General features: G+C 40.8%; 1 long non-coding RNA gene across 2 annotated transcripts in view; it reads left to right on the top strand.

Annotated features, from left to right (window-relative positions):
- Positions 1-21,728, top strand: part of LOC111094756 — a 222,287-nt gene that overhangs the window by 184,828 nt on the left and 15,731 nt on the right. For both annotated transcript variants that reach the window (XR_005386096.1, XR_005386095.1), the window contains one exon: positions 18,136-18,252. This is a non-coding gene — a long non-coding RNA (uncharacterized LOC111094756). The remainder of the gene's footprint in view (positions 1-18,135; positions 18,253-21,728) is intronic.

Consider the following 21,728-nt stretch of genomic DNA (forward strand, 5'->3'; position numbering starts at 1 on the left):
TTCGCTTATTCTATAGCAGAAATGCTACGGAAGTTGTAGAAAAGCCCTGTAAAGATAAAAAGATAAAGCCAGGGCAGAAGACAGCCCAATGCTCTGAGGATACCATGGACACATTCCTCACTTGATATTTTCTCCTTTTGGTAACCAGTTACTGCCATAGTTGTAAAGGTGAATCTGATGAAGGGATTGACTCATCTAGAAGTCAATATGGCTTCATGAACAATTTTATTTTATTATTTTATTTTTGTCATTGCTATTTAAAACAAAGTGTGGAAAATCTCCAAGTTATGCCTAAGTGTATAACAATGAATCCTTGACTGACTCTTTCAGATTTTATTTTTCAGTAATCTATCTAGCCAGCATGGGGCTAGATTTCAGGACCCTGAGACGGAGAGTTGCGTGCTCTACTAACTGCACCAGCCAGGGGCACCCTACTTGACTGAATTTTTAAATGGCAGTTCTCACATATTCTGATTGTTATTTATATGTTCAGGTGGTGTTGAACAAAGTGCTTGTTGCTATCATCACACTGATGTGTGTCAGTAAGGGAGTTGGACACACTGATGTGTGTCAGTAAGGGAGAATTCATGATTCTCACTCAGGAATTACTGAGGAAGGGACCACCATAGGTGTTAATGGAAGGCCTGCTTTCATTTGAACAGAAACATTTTTTTTCCTGTTCATAATCGTGAAAACACAGCAGATGCCCACTTCTCTCAAATCCATGTTCAATTCTGTTTGTGGGAATGGTGACATAGGAGGAATCAGACATCACTGAGAGAATGGAAAGGTGTTATTCTTGGTTACAGCGCCCCATGGAAAAAAATTATGAATGAGATAAAAACCGAGAACAATGAAAAATCACTCATTAAGCAAACATTTTTGGTGTACTTACTGTTTCAATGAAAGTAAAGTTTCACCTCAACAAAACACCTCTCCTTAAGCAATCTGCAGGCTTGTGGATAGTCAGATAATGAAGCAGTAATCACAGAAAATATGTCATTGAGAATGTGACACATTCTGTTGGAAGGCCCATCTGGCTTGGGGTTCAGAGAAGGTGTCCCCGATGGATTGATATGTGTTCATCAGGCCTGGGACAAGGTGGTAGAGTTGCCTGGGGGGGTCATTGCTGCCGGGCGAGGTGCTAGGGTGGTTGGGAACTTGAGGTTTCTGTAGCTGGTGGTGATAGGCTGGGAGGGGCGTCTGGATGTTCCAAGGGGGAGAACATCACAGCCCATGATGAATGTGCACAGAACAGAGAGGAGGAAGGATCCTGCAGGGCTTTCTAGGAAGTACTGAGAGTTGTAGCCATTCCCTAAGAACAAGAGACAATAAGAGGACAGAGCAGTTAGATCCAGCCCACAGGGGACAGTGGCCTGCATGAGGGTGCTGTTCAGTGAAGACAGAGCTGACTTGATGCTGCTGCAGGTGTCGCGGATTTGAAGTTAACAAGACGGAGCAATACCTGGTCATTTGCTCATGGGAAGAGATTGGTGAGGGGAATCCTCAGGAACGTATCTCAGGCCTCCAGTTTGCGTAACTGATGGACACGGATTGGCTAGTAGAAGGAGTGTGGTCTAAAGAGAACAATTCTGAATTCTCTCTTGAGTGAACTTGAAGTATCTTTGAAAGTTGGTGGAGATAAATATTGAGTAGACATTGTGTGACTGTTCTGAATCTCAAAACAGAAATAAGAGCGAGGGATGGTTCATTTTACATTGTCAACTTGGCTACACCATGGTGTCTGGATAGGTAGTTGGACATTATTCTGCATGTTTTTTGAGTGTGTTTTTGAATGAGATTGTTTAAATTGGTGGACTTTGAGTAAAGCAGATCTGTTTGTTTTCTCATATTTATGTAGGCAAACAAAACAAAGACATTCTATACAACCAGTGCAGTGATGGCACCTGAAGAAAATAAAATCTGAAGGGTTTAATCTCAGGAAGGGCATCCCATTGAATCTTGAACTGAAATAATTATCTGTCCAACAGTGGAAAACTCATTCCCAAATATGGACTTTGTGCGAATGCAGAAATGCCCGCAGATCATCAGTTCTTGAAGACTTCGTCACCACTTACCCTTGTGGTTGTTGCGTGTCATGTCTGTTATACCTCTGCCGCCCTCACCTGCAAGGTGACTGGGCATGTGACTAGGTCAAGACTCGTTTATAGAGCAATCCCTACTTGACTTACCACATTTTCTGGTTGCATCTCCTTTTCTCTCCCCCCGCAAAATAGCCTTAATAAGCGATCTGCCACATACAATTTGTTTTCAAAACACGTTCTTGTAGGATACAAACTCGTGTGTATGTGCTACAAGCTATTGTCCCCACCTGGGCTCTTGAAGGCAGCTATGTCAATTAGTTTCTTCTTTAGGAATTCCAGCTACCCAGGCACAATGGGGACATGCACCGAGGAAGGAAAGTGTGTCATTCCCCCATGTCATTATAAATGTATTTGGGGGCTTCCCGCAGAGCAGTAACCAGACAAGTTCTATGGATGGTGCCCTACGTTTCTTTACTACATGATGAATCAAAAGTAAAGGCCTGTACAACGGCTCTCTTCTCTCCGTTTGTGTAACTCCACAGGGGCGATAGTGACATTGCTGAAAGCAGACCATGCTCCTGTCTGTTCTCAGGGTCTGTGTCTGTCGTGGCAGGGCAGAGGCAGTGTACAGCCCAGGAATAAGTGTTGGGATAAATGAATTCATGTGTTCCTTCACAAGACTGTCTCAGGTTGAAGTGAAAGAAAAACTCATTGGCACCGTAGGAGGGATGCTTTTTATCAATGGGCATCACTGTTTTGAGTCACTATGACTTCTGTGGTGCACTGTTTTGAAAATCAGAGGTGCAGAGCTCTGTAGATCACATGTAGATCAATTATTTTCATCACTATCTAGTATTTTAGAGCTGAGTACACTTTATTTAAATATGTGCACCCAGAAAGTCTGAACAACTGCAATAACCCTGAGGTTTTAAAGTGCTATGTGGAAGAGCCGCACTTCCTCTGCCTCTGCTTCCCCTGTCCCATGGGGTTTATCGTTTACCTTTCTGGAACCTCCCAGAATTTTATCCTGCAGTGGTGTGGCTGAGTTCATGCTTGGGTGTACCTTCGCTCTTCCCCCCTTGTCAGCTGTAACCTCTGCAACAGCTGAGAAGGGCTGGCTCTTCCCAGCAAAGGGGCAGCCTGGGTGCACATCTCAGGAAGGATGACCCTCCCTGAACAGGAGCTTCGCCTGGGCTGTGTGGGGCCATGGGCTGAGGCCCCGCCACATTCACAGGGGAGAGAGCACAGAGACGAGAATCAGAGCAGAGAATGAAGGGAGAGGATCAAACCCAGCAGGCAGCTGGAGCAGACAAATGCAATGAGAATTAGAGGATTTGTGGAGGGGAGTCAGAACAATATAAAACAAACACAGTGGTGTGAGCGTGAGAGCGAGAGCGAGAGAATGAGAGTGCAACGGCTGGAGAGACAAGGTACACAGACAACAGAGAAAGAAAAATGTGTGCATGTGTGTGCCTGTTGTGTGTGTGTGTGTGTGTGTATGCATAGACAGATAGCAAGAGAGGAACACACATAGAGAAGAAAGGGTGTTGTCAGCCTTACACCAAAGCAGTCTTGATTCCAGCAAGCAAGGCTTTATTGGGAGATGTTAAAAAGAAGACAGTATACACACTAGACTATCCACTGTATCAAGATAGAATGCCATCCAATTATAGAATTATAATATTATAATTATAATAGTAAGCACCTTTTTAAAATCCTTCTTCTGTACTAATGTCCTGTGGAAATTGTAAGAGAACATAAAGTTAATATTTTGGATCAATACAATGCAGCACTTCTGTGGTATCACTTGTGCTTACTCGTGCAGGCCAAAACAAGTTTCCAAAGAGCTATCATGGTGTAGAAATTAAATCTAATTCCAAATGCATCAATTACCTAATATGCATCAGGCATAGAGAGATGCTAAAGTACAAGACCCACAGACATCAAGATGCTCTAAGGAAACTGGACCTGGAAGGCATATCTACTAATCACTGGGATGCAAGTTCTAAAATGGACGTATTTAGTGATTCAGGAATTCCCACTTAGGGGAAAAGTCTATCTGATTCCCCAGAAGCAGGTAAATACTCTATGAAGTGTGGAAAGCTGAGAGCAATGGTGTAGGAGGCAAAGTTTCTATTGCTCAAAAGTAGGAAAGAAGTGAGCAGAGAGTCTCCATCTGGCTTGAACCCCAAGCTGGTGTAGGATGAGGATGGAAGACTAATAAATGCCCGAGGCATGGGCCTTGGAAATCCTCAAGGGCCTGGTATATTCATGAGAGGGGAGTGTGGGTATTGAGTGGGTCAGAGGAAGAGCTGAATGATTTGGAGCTGAAGAAGAATGTCACATGGTTCTGACAGAGATATGGGGGTTTGTACACTCAGTGCAGAGATTGTTACTAACGTAGCAGAATGCTCACCCCAGAGAACAGAAACCCAAGCCTTGAGAGTGAACCTCAGATATAATTACATCCTGTATAGCAGTGTGTTCACTAGAACTTTCTGTGATACTTGAGATATTTCCTATCTGTGCCATCCAATATGGTAACCACTAGCCACATGTGGCTACTAATATGTGGCTAAGGTGATAGAGAAACTTCATTTTTTTAATCTACATTTTTTATGAATCGTACTGTTTTTATTTTTTATTGAAGTGCAGTAACTATACAGCGTTAGAATAATTTCAAGTGCATAGTATAATGATTCAAAATTACATACTTTTGTCTGTGCTCATCAAGATAAGCATAGTCAGATCCCCAGGTGGCTCAGTTGGTTAAGTGTCAGACTCTTGGTTTCAGCTTGAGTTAAGATCTCAGGGTCGAGACAAGCCCCATGTTCCAACTTCAGCGAGAAGTCTGCTAAAATTTCTTTCTCCTTCTGCTCCTCCCTACACTTTCTCTCTCTTTCTAAAATAATTAACTAACTCATATTTATTAAATTAAATTAAATTAAATAACTCATCAAGAAAAAAAAAGATAAACATAGTCTTTTAATTTTAATGTGTTTAAATATGAATGTAATTGCCCTGTGTAGCTACTATCTACAGTATCAGACAACCTAGCTATATAAAGATATAGAGTGAAAAAAAAAAAAAAACATGTAAAGCAAGTTAAATAATATGAGACAGATTCTGGCCCTTTAGGTCAGGAAGTTTCTTGTGTCCCCTTCTGATACTGTGTCAAGTCCATTTTCAGGAAATGTCTGTTGTATTGTGGATCTTGATGTTTAGAACACTGTCAAGGACACCCTACGGGGTGTAATGGACCAGCAGTCTATGGCCTAATCTAATTTAGCAATCCACAGTTTCTATTTTTCTATCTGTTACAGTCACTTGACCAATTTTAATTGAACGTTTTCGTGTAGTGTTTATCAAATACCCTCAACCTTTTAAAACACTTTGCTTGACGGCAGCTCATTTTTGAGGGTGGATTTCTTCTGGTGACTGAGAGAAATGTAGCTCCCGAAAGTCATTTCATGCTCAGAGATTCGTGCTGCTATAATTGATTTAGGTGCTGGACAGAATAGTCCAGGTAAGAAAATGCATGCACACAGAAAGGTCATCACTCTGAGAGGAAAAACGTGCATTGAAAGACCATAGGCAAGAACAAAGTAACAGGGAGGGGCTTTTAAACTTCGGGAAACCTGATCAAACCAAGGGATTCGAACCAGCCGAGTGAAGACTTTCAAAATTGTGCCCGTGGAAATGGTCTGGTCTGTTATAATGATCTTTGAGGTGGGGTTCCACTTCTTTAAAGCTAGTGTGGTCGCTAACAGATCAGGAGATACACTTTTGACTCCAGTCCTACTCTGTCATTAGGTCTCCAGGTGCCTTCATCTCACCCAGCATCTAGACAGAACAGAGTTGAACAAAATAACCGTGTTTAAATTAGAAGAAATTGCTTCAGTGCTATCCTAGAAGAAAGCAATGATTCCTGTTCTCACCAAGATCACCAAGGAAGGAAGGAAGGAAATGGGGAAAGAAGGAGGAAGGAGGAAGGAGGAAGGAAGGATAAAGGAGGGAGGGAGAAGCTCTCTGTAGATGAAAATCCAAGTGTCTAATTACAGTATAAGATACTTATGAATTAGGGAACCCTGGGTGGCGCAGCGGTTTAGCGCCTGCCTTTGGCCCAGGGCACGATCCTGGAGACCCGGGATCGAATCCCACGTCGGGCTCCCGGTGCATGGAGCCTGCTTCTCCCTCTGCCTATGTCTCTGCCTCTCTCTCTCTCTCTCTCTGTGACTATCATAAATAAATAAAATTTTTTTAAAAAGATACTTATGAATTAGATTAGCACATGATAGGAAAACCAGGTATTTATTTCATCCACTACATTTCCAAGGGGAAAATATAAAATTAAGATCTCCTAGATGACACAACAATGAAAATCCTTAACAAAGTTTATTAATATGTCAGTACAAATGTTAATATTTCAATGCCAGAGAACTCTCCAAGCATAGAAAGCAAAGAACAACCCACCCCATTTCTAATTCAGTTCAACCCTCTGGGATCTGAAATTCTGGTCTGCAGGATCCACACTTGGGAAAGTGAGCTGATGAAAGACCAGTGGAGGGTACAAATTATGAATTCAATTCTATGTTAATTCCAGGGCTTCAGTTGGTTGGAGGCAGCTCCTTCTCAGAGCAGCCTATTAAGGCTGAAAGGAACACTCATTAGAATGTATCTTTAAATTTCCATTCATTTAGTCTTAGCGTTTTGTAGTTCTTAGATACTTTTTCTTTGGGAAATGTCTTAAAGCATTGACTTTGTTGATGAAGCTCTGAAAATAAGTCATTCTTTGCTTCCGTGGTAGAGCAAGACCGAGCATTTCAGGACTTCTGCTCTCACAGTCGGAAAGGAAGAAGGCTGTCTGGTCCTTTACTTGTGCTGAAAGAGCAAAGACACTTTTCTTAGAATACCTCAGGAAATCCCTTACTCTCATTCGCCTGAGTGGTGGCATGGTATTCCTGAACCCATTGCTTTCAAAGGCAGGAGAGCCAACTTCCTTGCTGGTCGTACACTGTTTTACAAATCTGGCATACTCTGAAGTATCTGGCCACTGTTGCCCTTTCCAGATGAAAGCCTTGGACCGCACTGGTCCTTATTAGAATCCGACTCATGCTCAAGGCTGGACAGGGGTTTACTTCCCCTGAAGTCCCAGGCCAAGCATAACAAGGGGAGATAGAACTGAACACAGAGAAGGAATGGAGGAGGAGGAGGATAGCAGAGAAGTCAAGGATGAGTGGACAGAGATATAACAATTGGTTTTCCTGAGTGACACATCTTCCTGATTCCTTATTTTTCATCCCTAGTCAAAAAATACTGTTTTTCCACATAAAATGTAGTATAATTGCTTTTGTGATATATTCTGCTAAGTCTCTTATTAGAATGCATAGATCTAGAAGCAATGTCATTTGGTATATGAATCGTGGGCAGCCTGCATAAAAATGAAAGTTAAAGGGTGGCGTCAGACATGTAATGAACATGCTGCCATCTTTGGGGAACTAGTGGAGAAACACTCATCAACATGATACTTAAAACAGAATATTTACTTAGGGCACATTTTGGAAAGGATAATTTTTAGCATATATGAGGTGCCATCATTTAGGATATTTTCACTGATTTTTGAATCATTTATTAGTATAAAACCTGTAGTATTTCTACTTTATTAAAATGCATTATTAGATTCTACAAAAATGTCCACAATAACTTGGAATTAAGAATTTTTATTTCTTTAAGGAGCCTGGTACCTATCTTTGCCTGAAATCTTAGAGACATGTTTCTAGTTCATAAGGAAATGCAATACCTCCACCATTCTTAACTAATACTGTTATTAACATGTGTATTAAAACAACCTCAGTGTTTCCTTAAGCAACCCTGGATAACAACATAATTGTTCTACCTAGATATAGGATTATATCAGCACATGTTATAAATGGATCATTTTCTAGAAACACAAAAAGAGCAGGAATGAATTTCAGTGCCCTTGCTCTAATCATTGGAGACCGAAATTGGTTTACTCCAAACTCTTAAAATCAAGTAAAAAGGTCTACTCATGTGCTTACAGAGTTATTTGTTCTAGATTTAATCTTAAAGCTACTTAGGGGGAAAATTGAACTTAAAGGTAAAATATCACTAGATGTATTTTCAAATCTTGCTCAAACCATGATTGTTATGTTTATGTTTCATTATCTTGAGAAAAAAGTTTTAATGCTTACCTCATGTTCCCTGAAAATTCCGAGTGTATTTTTTGGAGATGAATATCCAGGGAGGAGGGAACATCTTTCTCCTGCGGTGAGAAATTTAGGAACAGACAGTGGGCTAACTGAAGTTGCTTCTTTAGACATCAGTGTATGATTTGTAAGTCATAAAATATTAGAGTTGACCTGTCAGCTGTCTATATTACAATATGTGTTGAAGGAGTGACTCAGTAGTGCCACAGGTGAATAAATAGGGGACACATAATAAATAACTGAAGAATCATAACCAGTGTCATTTAAAGCAATGGATGGGGAGCTACAAGAAAAGGCTACAAGAAAAGGCCATAGAAATTCCTGTGAGATTCTAGAAGACAGAGTCCAGGTGGTCATCCATGAGTCTTTTAAAGGAGTTGAAAGGCATAGTCTTGTGGCCAGCCTATAAAAATCCATTTCCAATACACAGTCCATAATATTTTCCCATTGAGCTGAATTGGTCATCTCCCTTTCCATATTCCTGGGCAGACATGATAAAATACTAATAAAATACATTTTATGGCCTTAAGGACAATGCATGTGGGAACAGAGATGCAGTATTCACATTAGAAAAAAAAAAGGCAGTACAGGTTGTGTGTCCTACTTGCCAAATCAAGGGTGTCCTGAGGACCACGCAATTCAGGGCAAGGAGGCACTGCTCAGAGTTGGAGAATTGAGTCTTTGTAGGAGCTAAAGAGAGGGGAGATCCAAAAAAACCGATGCAGGCAAAAGATTAAGCAAGTCAAGGTCTGGGGGTGGGGAGAATTTCATAATATTTGTCCCCAATGTTATTATCATATAATTGACATACGGCATTGTGTAATTTTGAGATGTACAACAGCATTGATGGGATACTCATATATGTTGCCGTGGGATAACCACTGTAGCATTAGCAAACACCATACTGTCCCTTAATTTCCTGTCTGGATTATGCTAAAAATATGTGACATCAACTCTCTTAACAACTTTGAAGTGTACAATACAGAATTGTTAACTATCTTCCCAAGACTGTGTGTTACAGAAGGTGGAGGAGAAAAGACTAATGCCACTTCTTCCTGTGAGTGGTCCCCGTGATAATAAAACTAGGATTCGGCCAGAGGAGGTTTCCTATCCTGATTCTCCTCTGAGAAGTGACTTCTAAATAAATAAAGATGGAAAGCAAGGATGTGAATGGCATTTTCAGTGGCATTTGTACTCTCGGAATAATGGTCTTTTGCATATTAATTCACGTTTGCAGTCTGCAAAAAGTAGTTCCGTAGACTTTTCCCATGTGAGAATAGTGGTTTCTTAAATGGATGGCATCTCCAGATCCTCCAGACAGCTCAGGGGCTGTGAGAAGGGCAATTAAGAAACAAAATTTAATTTAAAAAAATGCATTTGAAATGGAGTTTCAGATGAAGACAGTGCTTAATCAAATTAGCAATAAAAAAAGAGTATTGGGATTTCAGAACTGTTGGAACCAGGTGGTTGATCATTTGACCCACTGAGTAATTATGAAAGTCTGGTATGTGCAGCTACTTTCTGCAATAGGAAGTGCCTTCGTGCTACAGAGTCAAATGGCAAGAATGGGAAATATGGCTGGTTGTAGGCACACATGATACCAACAGTGAAATATGCCCCTTATCTACAGACTATGGTGAAATGATGTTGGTGCCATGCTCAGGATTGGGTTTATTATGCTCTGGATTCTTTGCTATCTTTAGAACTAATCTTTTCACCCATCTTTTATCAAGGTATTCATCTCTCCTAGCAATTAAGATGCTGCGGCATAGCTTGAGGTCAGTCACTTGAAGCTAATGCTGTAGTTCACTGGATAAAATGATGCAGTAAGAGCCCCTCTCTGCACACAATTCCCCATCCCCCCCGCCTCAAGGAAAAAAGTCATTTCACCGCACTCTTTTTTACAGGTATTTTCAAAATATGAACTTTGTGTGACCTTGGCACTTAGCAGATAATTTGAACCATTATGTAAGTGAAAACATATTGTAAAAACATATAGAAGACAGACAAGTCATAACTTCTGCAAGGGCCAACTGTTTCATCAGAGCAGCATTTTCTCATTATTTGCTGGAGTAAATAAATACTGAAGCCAAGAATAACTACCTTCTTTATATTTAGTAAAATGGCCAACTCCCTCAACTTATAAGTCTTACTGTAAGAAGTTGAAAGCTCAACATCACGAATTTCACTGAAAAGACAGAAAGTCAAAGCTTGCCTTTAAGTAAATAATAACAATAATAATAAATTTAGGGATCCCTGGGTGGCGCAGCGGTTTGGCGCCTGCCTTTGGCCCAGGGCGCGATCCTGGAGACCCGGGATCGAATCCCACATCGGGCTCCTGGTGCATGGAGCCTGCTTCTCCCTCGGCCTGTGTCTCTGTCTCTCTCTCTCTCTCTCTCTCTGTGACTATCATAAATAAATAAAAATTGAAAAAAATACTTTAAAAAAAATAATAATACATTTATAAAGTAGCTCACATTGATCGTGACTCTGCTATCCTTCACGTGAAGACCACGCATATTTGTGACCAGATGCTTGTTCTGTCTTTATCTGCTGTATACATGTGAGTTGTGAAGCTCAGGCACTGGAGCTCAGGAAGGCTGCAGATCTCCTGGGGCGGCCCGAGGGGCATGCGTCACACAGTGCAGACACCCAGTGAGTGAAGGTGCAGCAAAGCACCCACGCAGCCACCCAGCACTTTTGTGTGGGGTTACAGGCTGTTAGAGCGGCCACACTGAGTCTCATTCTTTGGCCTGTGAACACACTAGCAGGTTGCTGTCAGGATCAGAGCTTAAAACACTGCAGGCTCTTAGCTTCAGGGACCTATGGCCCTGCTTTTGGGGAAGCCTTAGGGTATATACCCTGGTCACTGGTCACTGGTCAGGGAAGTCCAGTAGTGTGCGATGCAAGGCTGATATTCATGTCAGGGTGAGCAGTAGCACTCCCTTGGAGAAGAATGGGCATGAATTTTGTCCAGCAAGGTGTAAAGATGGACATTCCTGGAAAAAAGGAATTCCAGAGATTACTGTCTTCCTTTTAAGTGAACATTGGTTTTACTGTTTGTATTTTTCCACATTAAACTGTTGAATTTTTAGAATATCATGCAAAGATTATCTGCATCACCCTGACACTTACACAGGAATGCTTCATTTCCTGAGGAACCTCCTACATTACACTCAGAAGCTTTTTGGGGGGAACATGAAATAGTGCTTGAAACAGTACATAATAAAATTTTTCTCTGTTTTTTTCTAAATCATCTTTGACTACTAGAATTTCAACAGAAGCCAAAATCTGAGGTGGCTCTGTAATTGTAAAATTTCTAGTAACCGCCTCAGAAAGGTAAAGAGATACTAGTAAAATGAATTTAACACTATATTTTATTTGACACAGTGCTTGTGAAATATTTGAAGTTCTGCATGCAATCATCATAAAATATATGAGGAGGTACTTTATATTTCACCTTTTTGCATATTTAGTCTTTGAGGTCTGAATGTATTTCATATTCCCAGCCCTCTCAGTTTGTGAGTGCCCCCCTTCTAAATGCTAAACAGCTACATGTGGCGAGTGGCTACTGTATTGAACAGTGTGTTTCTAATTATAGTTGGTGCAGTTAGGCAGTTTAGAGACTGGACTTTTTCTTGGCCTCCACATCACCCAATACCACTGTTAGTAGAATTGATTCTCTGTGTAAGGCCTTCTTTGGATTTTTGTACCATTGACTTAATGTTGTTACAGAAGAGCAATCCTTTCTTCCCCTCACAAGATCTTCACTCTAAATTCCTTCACTCACACTAGGCATTTCTCAGAACTATGCAAGGAGTCCCAGATTTCAGGGTGTACACCGAATGTGTGCACATAATGACTTTCGCCTCAGAGACCGGTGCTGTGGCTTAGGATGAGTTGACTTTCAGGAAATCTAATTCAGCATGCAGTAATCATGGAAGACTTCAAGTCTTATGAGGACAAAGCAAGGTGAAACTTTTTTTTTTTTTTAAGATTCATATATTAATTTTTTGGAGAGAAAACACTAGCAAGGGGAGAAGGGAGGGAGAGAGAGAATCTCAAGTAGATTCCACACTGAGCAGAGTCCAACACACAGGCTCGATCTCATGACCTTAAGATCATGACCTGAGCTGAAACCAAGAGTTGGATATTTAACCGATTGCACCACGCAGGCGCTCCAAGATGAATCTTTTAGTGTGAACGTCTGCTCAACTCCATGGAAACAGTTGGCAAGGAACTAATATATTATTTAGTACATTCTCCTCCTCTTAGAGTTGTAGAAACCAATCCTTGTGCAATATACTCAAGTCACCTAGGACTTTGAAAAGTATTTTTAAAGAAAAAAAGATCTTCCCTCATTAGAGATACTGTTAAAGGATGGATTTTTTTGAAAGTGCATAAATAAATAAAACAAGGACCCAAAAATTTGCTGCGACCCTGTTTTTCTCCTTAACTTTTAAGATGTCCTTGCATTTGTATGAGATGTTACGGAATTAATTTAGAGTTCATTTCATGACTGTTCTTGATATACATTAACACAGTACCTTGGCCATCATTGATAAATCAATATTGTTATATTATTAACTAAACTCCAAACTTTTTCTAGATTTCCTTACTTTTTATTGAATGTCTTTTTCTGTTGTAGGATAACACCCTATCTTTATTTTTTATTTAAGTTCAGTTTGCCAACATATGGTATAACACCCAGTGTTTATCCCATCAGGTGCCCTCCTTAGTGCCCATCACCCAGTTACCACATCTCCTCATCCCCACTCCCCTTCTGCAACCCTTTGCTTGTTTCCCAGAGTTAGGAATCTCTCATGGTTTGTCTCCCTCTCTAATTTTTCCCACTTGGTTCCCCTCCTTTCCCTTATAATCCTTTTCACTATTTCTTCTATTCCACACATGAGTGAAACCATATGATGATTGTCCTTCTCCGATGGACTTACTTCACTCAGCATAATACCCTCCAGTTCCATCCACATCGAAGCAAATGGGTGTTTGTCTTTTCTGATGGCTGAGTCATATTCTATTGTGTATATGTACCCATTTCTTTATCCATTCATCTGTCAAAGGACACCGTGGCTCCTTCCACAGTTTGGCTATTGTGGGCATTGATGCTGTGAACATTGAGATGCACGTGTTCTGATGTTTCACTACATCAGTATCTTTGGGGTAAATATCCAGTAGTGCAATTGCTGGGTCGTAGGGTAGCTCTATTTTAACTTCTTGAGGAACCTCCACACGGTTTTCCAGAGTGGCTGTATCAGTTCACATTCCCACCAACAGTGTAAGAAGGTTCCTCTTTCTCCACATCCTCTCCAACATTTGCTGTTTCCTGTCTTGTTAATTTTAGACATTCTCACTGGTAACACCTTGCCTTTAGATGCCATGGCTCCTTCTAGTCCTCTAGTCGGGGACAGTTTTTCAGACTTCCCCTATTTTAGATGTCCTCGTCAGTTTCAAGGGGGTACTGCTCAGGTATTTTATAGAATGTCCTTCAATATAGATCAGTCCATACTGCAGTATAGAGTAGAAGTTGGTAAACTTTTTCTGTAAAAGGCCACTGAATAAATATTTCCAGCTTTGCGAACATTCCATGGTCACTGGTGCAGTCACTGAGGTGTGCTGTTGTAGTGTGAAAGCAGGCATAGACAATATGCAAATAAATGAGCAAGGCTATGTTCTAATAAAACTTTATTTACAAAAGTAGGCAAGGGGCTGAATCGGTCCATAAGCTGTTTGCTAAGCCCTGATATAGAGGCAAGAAAGCTACACTAGACTAAGTCTTTCTGGTTCTATATAGGGAAAGAAGGGGGGGAAAAAACAGATTGAAAAAGAAATTGAAAGAGAAAAAAGTCAACTCCGGTCAAAGAAACCCTTGACATTGTGTGGTTAAAGAACAAATATACATCATGAGAGAGTAGGAGGAGAAGCTTTCTAAAGGCTCTTTTACAGGAACCCCCTCCACATCCCTTAGTAGTTGTTCCCCGGCTCCTTTCCAAGTAAACAGAATTGCAAGTTATGGAAAATGATGCCAGGTAAAGTCAACCTGAGGGCAAGAGCACGTAGCTTGTTACAAATGACTTTCCCTTCCTGGAAGCCCTGTTTGGTAATTTGTGAATGCTTTTGCAAATTAAGTAAGTGCTTTGCCTGCTCAGTGCACTCCTAGTTTGTTATTTTTAACCAAAACCAGGCCTCAAATATTTCTCTAGTTTCGCTGTGCTTTTTAATACTGATACATTATTACCACTGGTATCAGTGATAGTACCAAGTCCTTAAAAGAGTGAGTGGGTCAGGTACTTTAAATCAAATACTTAGCTGTATTAAAAATATTTTTCTGTTTTTTTTTTTTTTAATAACTCTGCATAGGCTAAATTTGAGTCCTCATTTTGCCAGGTGGCAGGCAATTAGGCTATAGCAAAATTCTAGGTAAACCCGTTCACTTCGGGTCAATTAAATCATTTACAGCTTGCTTTCTCCTCTTCAATGAGATGACATCTGAAATCCTAGGCTATTTATAATCATTGCACTGGAGCATGGCATCACTTCCAGTCATTGGCTTGCCCCTCTGCTGCCCTCAATTCCCAGCTGTTGGTTGGCCCCTTGCTGAAATGCAATAGGACATTCTGTCCCACCTGACACGGGCAATGTCTCACTATTCATCCCAGCTCTGTCTCAGCTGAAATCCACATCATATGGGGAAATTGGAATTTTAGCTGTTCTTCTTACCCTGTCTCTCAGGGTCCATGGGACACCTTTTCTTTGCTGCCATATGCCATTTCTTCTCCTGTGCTTCTGGGCCATACCAGACAGATCTGAGCGACCTACAAATCCTTGCCCTTGGCCCCCAAGATGTGAGCATGTGTTCCCTCTGTCATAGGATTCCTGAGTTCACTTCAGGACTCTGTCATCTGTTCCCCTTGCCTTGGTCTGAGGGAGGCAGGAGGCAGCAGCCTTTCTTGTGAACAGAATGGGCACCTCATGCTCTGTATCCTTCCAAGGGTCTTTCTAATTTGGCATGGAGTTTGTGTCTTCTCTTTTATGGTGAAAGAAAAGTAAAAGGATGAAAGAGGAGGATGAGAAAAACTGAGCCTCCACTTAGCCTTATTTTTCCTAAATATTTGTATCATACATCTGCTCTACTGCCTAAGCAAGACTGCCTCTGGTGTTATGCTCTGGTTCCAAAGCTACCATCTCTCATTTGGGCAACAGCCTCCTACTGACTGGTCCCAAACAGTGGGAATGAGAGGAGTGAGGGTTCAGCATGTTGGGGAGATGGCATCAACTTTCTTTGATGGGCTCAAGGAGAAAGAATACACACCTGCTCTATTTTCCATTATTAACCCTTCACTATATCCACCATGGGACAGACCTCAGGGATACAAAATCAAGTCTTAGAGACATGCTCATTGTTCCATGGAGCCAAGGAGAGTCCAAAATATGTGACCTGTGGAGCAGACTAATACAGGGGCAGTCCTTACAACTAATATTATTTTTTAAAAGATTTTATTTATTTATTCATGAGAGACAGAGAGAGAGAGAGAAAGAGAGGAGAAAGAGGCAGGGACACAGGCAGAGGGAGAAGCAGGCTCCATGCAGGGAGCCCAACATGGGACTCCATCCCGGGTCTCCAGGATCATGTCCTGGACTGAAGGCGGTGCTAAACCGCTAAGCCACACGGGCTGCCCATATTATTTAAACACATTTTATTATGTATTTTATGACAGTGGAGAAATCTAATTTTCTTTTGTCCCTCTATTAGTTTTGATCAGAGCATAATGCTGCATGCGTCAAGTCAAGCATTCTGAAAACATATAGAGAAAAAGCGAGTGCTGATTTATACCTGACCCCATGCCCCTCCTCCTTCCACGTTTTCTCCCTGACCACACAAGGTCGTTATGCCTTGACACTCCCAGCAGCCTCTAGCTCTTCCCCTGATCTGTTCTTCATATAAATTATCAACCCCTTGACATACCATAGACATTTTTCTCTCTTCACACTAAAATCAGTTCTCACTAAGAACAAATTAATTGGTTTTGATCACTAGCAGATCACCAAGATAATATGTGGAGGGCTCAATAAATATTTACTGGATGGATGAGTTACATTGCATTTATATTTTCATTTTTCAGGAATGATTTTTTTAAATGTGTAACCCATGATTCACAACAGACATCCAGTAAGTAGTGACTATGCTATGTGTGGTATTTAGTTATCATGACTTTATGGGTATATTGTATCAGGTGGAGAAAGTGAGAGAATATTTCCGGGGATATCCATGGTTTTTAATGTGTATGGGTATGGGGTATTAATGGGTGAAAGACACAAATGAGGAAATGACTGCTGCACTCCTCTTACTTTCTTATATGACAGTGTTAATATCAGCAGTGCTCATTAGAGTTGACTTCTATAGAGAGCTTATGGAGGAATGCACAGTGTCACGTATCTCTGTGTTAAGCATCTCACGTATGGTAGAGAGTTCAGTTGTCAGAACAAGCCCATAAGGCAGGAACTACTGTTGACTCCTGGGGCTTGGGGATGCTAAAAGTGACTCAGAGACGCAGAGAGGGCATGTGATGGGGAGAAGTTTTGAGAGCCACCTTGTCCTGGTACCTATTTTCTAGAATCAAGAAATATTTCTTGGATGTAGAATAGAGTCTGGATACAGAAAATTTTCTGTATCTATTACATTAGATTCTTAAAATAGGCACATGAGTCCTAGGCTGGTGGCTTCCTTTTTCCCAATGACATCAGAGGTAGAGAGTTCAGTTGAGAATAGGTTTTGGAGAGCTTTGACGATAAATGATTGGAAAAGATTCCAGGAGTCTCAGAGATATAACACAAAGGACAGAACAGATTGGGGCCACTCTGAAAAGGCTAAGGCAAATCCCCTAAATCCCTTTAGGAAATATGCCTTTTGGAGGAGGTGTACACACAGCTGCTGCAGGCTTCACTCAGGTAGAACCAAGAATCCTGTTCCTAATTATGATGAACCAGTAATCCAACTGCTCACATTCTCAGAATGATGACTATTTTTTGGAGTTTTTGTTTTGTTTAGTTTTTTGGGGTTTTGTTTTGTTTGTTTCATTTGTTTTGTTTTATTTTTTGTTTTTTGTTTATTTTTTGGTTCTTCTATGAGGACACGGCTGTTTGATCTTTAAATCAGCCCAGAGCACTTTGCAACCAATCTGTGTATTTCTTTTCCCAGATGATAACATTATTTTGTTTGGTTTGGTTGGCGTCATTGGCCTTGGCTAACGTCTTGTATTTCAAGTTCTTCTTCATTTTCCAAGCTTCCCCGATTACTTAGCCACACGGTGCATTGTTTCAGTTCCAGTCCCATTAATCAGACTCTTGCCAACTTTTCACAGCTTGGGAAGAATTTTTACTCAAAACATTCAAAACCAGCATTTCACGGAATTCAGCTGTGGTTAACAATGGGCAGCCTTGTTGGTGGGGACCACATTCAAAGTTAATGGGCTTGAAGGAGCATTTTGGTGCCTCTTGGAAAGCATGGGAGCTGGAGCCCAGGCTGCTCAGTTATCAGCCGCCGAGGGTGGAATTAGGATGCTCGGGGCTGGCACACCAGCCTTAGAGACCGCTCCGCCAGCTCCGCAATGTTCTCAGGCTTGGGATGGGGGGTGGGAAGTAAACGCATCTCCATACAGACTATTGTGAGCACTCCCTATCAAATGCAGGGATTCGCCACGAGAGCAGAGTTGGGGATTGTGCCGCCCATGCTTTGTGTGGCCCTCAAATTGAGGTCACAGTGGCTTGATTTTTCCCCTGCCATAGAACAAAGCCCTCTAATAAATTTATTAAGTCTAAGTTATTTGCAATTCATGTGCTCTTTGCAGATCAAGACTGGGTTATGGACGATGCCTTCTTTACACAAAAGAATTGAAGCATGAGGAGGAATCTAGGCAGCAAGTGAGGACAGGAAGCCCTTCTAAATCATCTTAGGAGCACTTCAGGTAGGTTTTCTTCTGCAAACCATGTATAACACCCGCTTTGTGTTCATGCTTCGGAAAACTACTTTTTTGAAGTTTCTGATTGTTCAGGGCAAAATTGTATATTACATACTGCAACATACTGTGCCATTAATTCCCTCAGCAACTTACTGATTAAGGCACGACTTAAATTTTCTACCATTAGAAACATTTCACTTTCTGTGTTCTATGGATGGAATTGTTTTAAAAATTATTAATAGACTTGATTTCTTAGCAGTTTTAGGTTTACTGAAAACTTGAGCAGAAAGTACGGAGTTCGTATATCCTCTGCTTTCCTTCTCCAGTCAGTGTCCTCTGTTGCTGACATATTAGTGTGGTCTGTTTGTTATAATCAATGAACAAATGTTAATACATCTTTGTTAACTAAACTCCCTAGTTTATATAAGGGTTCACTTTTTTAGTTGTTCAGTTTTATGGGTTTTACCAAACATATGTCATATATGTACCATTATAGTAACATACACTAGCATAATTTCTATGCCCAAAACCCCTGTAAACCATCTGTTCATCCCTTCCTGCCGTCCCCTAATCCCTGGCGACCACTTCTCTTTTTACTGTCTGTATAGTTTTTTACATTTTAAATCTTGGACATTTTACCATCTCATTATCTTACTTTATCAAGACTGAATTTATTTTCCTGAGAATGACCAACATCAAGGGATTGTGACTATAGTTTTAGGTTCAAATTATATATTTGGTTGTCACATGTAAAATGTTTTTTAAAAATCCAGTTTCATCAAGTGTTAATGGATTCACTTGTTTTGTTGTTGTTATGGTTGTTGTTTTAGAGAAAGAAAAAGAGCATGCAGGAGCAAGGGGTAAAGGAGCAGGAGGAGAGGGAGAGAGAGAATCTTAAGCAGGCTCCACATCCCAGTGCAGAGCCCAACACGAGGCTCAGTATCACGACCCTGAGATCATGACCTGAGCCGAAATCAAGAGTCAGATGCTCAACTAGCTTAGCTACCCACGCCAGCCCTGTATTCATTTGTTTCTTAAATAAAAACCCAAATCATTAAATAGCCCTAGGTAATAATGACAAAAAATTACATAAGAGTGTATTAGAAAGAAAATATAGCTCTGATGTCTTTGCCCTTGGTGTGCCTCCATGCATGTCTCATCAGAAGAAGAAAGAATACGATTGTTTCAGTTTAGCTCAACTACTTACTCCTGTATCTGTTAGATCTTGGTGATTGGAACACAACTTGCTGACCTCAGAGGGAAGCTTCCATCTTTTTCAGAGCTTCAGGAGAATGTGTGTGTGTGTGTGTGTGTGTGTGTGTGTGTGTGTGTATACTATGTCATATATTATGGAAATTCGTCTTTTCTTGTGTATTTGATTTTTGAACATCCGTAATAATGTTAGCATTCGGCTCAGCCATCCTCCCCATTCTGCAATGGCCCACCTTGTAGAGAGGCCTACCCTTACTTCTACCATGGCCTAGGCCACCACCTGTGTCCTGAAAGATGCTAATGGCTCTGTCCACCACAGCGGTTCTGATTCCAGCACACGACTCTCCATCCTCCCTTTGCAGTTAGGCTTGAGATATACCAAAGTCCTGACAAATGGAATGGGAAGAATGGGTGGAAGCCACTTCCTAGACTGCTCTGGGACAACATCCCACAGAATGCTTTAGCTCTTGTTTCGTCTGCTTTGGGAACGATCGGAGGCCAATGTGTTAACTGGGTGAGTGCTGCGTGCACATGAAGGGAGCAATAGATATGTCTTGGTTTCACTGAGTCACTGAAACGGGAGCTTGTTGGTTACAATATCATAGTCTATCCTGTCCTGACTACTCATACTATGCTTGGTATGTTGGCGGGGTTGTCTTTGTGTGTTTGGTTTTCTGCTACTCTATGTAACCTGAGGATAGCTTTTTGGGTTCCCAGGAACTTGTAAAGTTGCCCACTCACTAAGGTCTCAGAATAGATTAGGTACATAAGTATGCCTACATGTAATCCCATGTACACACGCATATATGTACATCTCTATCTCACAAAGGAGGAAAAAAATATGTATGTTTAGAATAAAAAAGGGAAAGATAATAGTATTTGCTTACCATATATAAGCATTTTCTTCTTTTTCAATGATTTATTTCTATCATTTAAAAGCTTAGATTGAATTTAACTCAGTTTTAGATCAAGTTCCTTAGTTTTTAAGGAAACAATCTTAACTCTAATAGATGTTTACGAAGGTAGCAAAGCAGCAAATTGGAAATATATTGCACGTGCATTGAAACTCAGTCTGCACTCTTGATGCAGCCTGGTTGTTTAATACAATCCATATGGGTTATTGCATTGTGGTGATGAGGCCCCAAGTAAAACAGGTTATTCTGGAGGTAAAAAACATGGAAATATATCAGATATGATTTAATCCTTATAAGACATTTGACTTTTGTATGACATCTATGATGAGATACTTTTTAGCAGCCATAAAAATCATCAACAATTGTCTTTTCTGGGGGACAATAGCAGAAGAGGAGGCTCTGCTGGAGAAAAGAAAGCTCAGCTCCACTAAATGACTGGCTTGGCCAGCATTCCCTTGACCTTCCTTCTATTACCATGGCAGGGCTTGTCTTATGTGGGAGTGACATGCCCACAATAGGGTAAGGAAATGTCACTCATTCCACAAGGAGAAGAATGAGGTAATGACATTAGTGAGATCCGACCTATCCACACTCCATATGTTGCTTGAGAGACTGACTGAGGTCAGATAGAGAGAGAGATACAGAACTCAGCCTCCCGCAACTCCGTTGGGTAGAATGTATCAGGGGCCGTCCTACACTTGAGAAAACATGTGGCCTGACCCCTTTCAGAGAGCCAGAGACTGTCCTAAATTTACGCTGCTAAGAAACTCACTGGCATGTTTCCCATATTACGAAAGAACACAAATAGAAAGGCACAGAGAGATACCAAACTTCACGTAACACAACATACAAAATGACAGTTTAATCTTGACAGTAAATGTGAATAGATCTCTACGAATATAAAAAGACACTAAAATCAAGTGATAAATTGGTCTCCCAGAGACATACTTGAAACAATTTGATCCAAACATTTTATTGAAAAAGGATGCAATGTATATTAGGGAGGAAAAGTTAATATTAAGGGGAATAAAGAAAAATATAGATAAAAGCCAAAGCAGGTGAACACTACTAGAAAAAGTATCAACAGCTATGAATGTGGGTGCTTTCTTTCTTTCTCTTTCTTTCTTCCTCCCTCTCTCTCCCTCTCTCTCTCTTTTCTTTCTTTCTTTCCTTCCTTCCTTCCTTCCTTCCTTCCTTCTTCCTTCCTCTTTCTTTTCTTTTTTCTTTTCTTTTTTTTTTTTTTTTCTTTTCTTTTCTTGTCTGTTTCTTTCTTTTCTTTCTTTCTTTTCTTGGGCATGTTCTTTGGCTTCTGTTCCTTTTGCTTTTCTTCAAATTCATCAAACATCTCTTTCTTGT

Source organism: Canis lupus, chromosome X (assembly GCF_011100685.1).
Source record: "Canis lupus familiaris isolate Mischka breed German Shepherd chromosome X, alternate assembly UU_Cfam_GSD_1.0, whole genome shotgun sequence".
In the NCBI taxonomy this organism is placed as follows: Eukaryota; Metazoa; Chordata; class Mammalia; order Carnivora; family Canidae; genus Canis; species Canis lupus.